The sequence below is a fragment of the Echinops telfairi genome, unplaced genomic scaffold (genome assembly GCF_000313985.2).
Source record: "Echinops telfairi isolate 266 unplaced genomic scaffold, ASM31398v2 ScPeMD7_3;HRSCAF=10, whole genome shotgun sequence".
NCBI classification, from domain to species: domain Eukaryota; kingdom Metazoa; phylum Chordata; class Mammalia; order Afrosoricida; family Tenrecidae; genus Echinops; species Echinops telfairi.
In genome coordinates, this window is record NW_022103899.1 from 63842663 (window position 1) to 63844683 (window position 2021).

At 56.6% G+C, this 2021-nt stretch overlaps 1 non-coding gene across 1 annotated transcript; it reads left to right on the forward strand.

Moving 5' to 3' along the window:
• Positions 1–1819: 1819 nt before the first annotated feature.
• LOC115872184 lies at positions 1820–1983 on the forward strand. The gene has a single exon (XR_004047722.1). It is a non-coding gene; the product is annotated as a U1 spliceosomal RNA (small nuclear RNA).
• The last annotated feature ends 38 nt before the right edge of the window (positions 1984–2021 follow it).

Below are 2021 nucleotides of genomic sequence, written 5' to 3' on the forward strand. Positions count from 1 at the left end.
CTGGGCAGCAGATTGACCCAATGTGCGGTGTCTTTTGATCTCTAGACAGCTGCTTCCATGAGCACTGATTGTGCATCCAAGCAAAACGAAGCCCTTCACAATGTCAGTTCTTCTCCATGTATCATGATGCTACCTACTGATCCAGGGGTGGGGGTCTTGGTTTACTTTGCATCAGTTGTAATGCATACTACAGGCTGCCATCTGTGGGCTTCATCAGCAAGAGCTTCAAGTCCTCCTCACGTTCAGTGAGCAAGGGTGTGACATCTGCGTGGGGCTGGTTGTCAATTCGCCTTCCTCCAATCCCAATGCTGTACTCTTCTGCCCCTCAGCCCGCTTCCCTGGTGATTTGCTCAGCACCCAGACTGACTAGTATGGTGAGAGGATACGACCATGACACGCACCTTCCCTGATCTCAAACATGCGGCATTCTCTTGTTCTGTGTGCACAGCTGCCCCTACATCCAAGGATATGATCCTTGTCCGTGGATCGTTCCATGTGGCCACCACTCAATGAGTACTGGGGAAGATCCTACTGACTCAGAGCTGCATTAGGGGAGGGCCCCCTTTTCAGGTTTCCCGGGAGAGACGGAATCACACATGTGTATAGAGAAAGGGGTAGTGTTTTCAACAGAAAGTAAGCTGTCCACTACATAGCCCACAGTGGTACCGTGGACCCCAGCATGAGGGACTGTGAATGGGAGCCTCTCAGAACATGTCCAGGGTGTCCTAGTTGAAGAGGGGACAGCAAGTGGGCAGACTGTCCAGGAAGGAGCTGAAGGAGGTGAGCTGTGCCCGGGCACGGGGCCAATGTGGAGACCTGCATGCCCTGCCCTTGCTCAGAGAGACACCCACGGTGGCCAGGCGAACTCAGGGATGATGGCCTCTGCTTCCCACTAGACCGCAGGAGCCCAAACGCAGCAGGTTGAAGCCCTCCCTGGAGAACACACTCAGCGTGTGCAGCTACGGTGGGGAGGGGAGGTGGCAGGGCGGTGGGCCAGCTGTCCCCTGAGACCTCCGGTCCCACTCAGCTGTGTATGCTTCTCTCTTGTTGACCCACCAGGGGTGCTGCCTCCACCCCATCTCAAGACAAGATGATCAGACACAAGTTGGCACCAGGGCTGTAGCCTCTCGGGATCCAGGGGCCAGGAGTCCCAGCTCTTCCTTAATTGGCCATGGGAGGCCCAAGTCCTGGCCTTGCCAGGAGCAGAGAAATATCCCTGCAGTGACCTCACCGTGCCAGCTCCCCGGCTTCTCACACCTGGCAGAGGTGACACGGCGGGAGGAGCCGAACCTCCTTCCCTGCACTGAACCCCGGGCAGCTCCCTCCCTCAGCACCTGGAGCTTCTACCCCCAGCTAGGACCCAGGTACTCCATTGTCCCTTCCCCTCCCTCACTCCACTGCACAGAGGTCAAGGCCAGAGGGCAGAATGAGCACCCAGTTCCTATTCCTCACCATCAGCCCAGACCAGCGTTAGGAGCCCAGTGACCCCAGGGACACAGTCCACACTGGTGACCTCAGGCAAAGTGCGACCACGATCTGGAGAAGGTGAGGTCAGGGTCCCACCTGCAAGGTAGTCATTGGGTATTGGAGAGGATGTCCATTCAGGGCCAACATGTGGGTACCCAGCAGGCTCTCAGGATTGCTATCAGCTGACACATGCTGACCAAAGTCCTTCCCTGGCCACAGCCTGGCCCTGGCTTCCAGGACATCAGGACAGGGGCTCCCAAACGAGCCAGGAAGCAAGTCCCTGTGGGTTCTTCTCCAAGCAGGTCTGACTGAGCCAGAGACGTCCAGCCTCGGCATTCCTAAGAAACTGGTGATTCTTCCCTGGCAGGGGAGACACCATGATCACAAAGGTGGTTTTCCCAGGGCGAGGCTTATCCATTGCACTCCAGATGTGCTGACCCCTGCGATTTCCCCAAAGGTGGGAAACTCAACTGCATAACTTGTGGTAGGGGGTGACTGCGTTCGCGCTCTCGCCTGATTAAAAGGAAAGAAAGAAGCTGGTGATGGTAGGGATA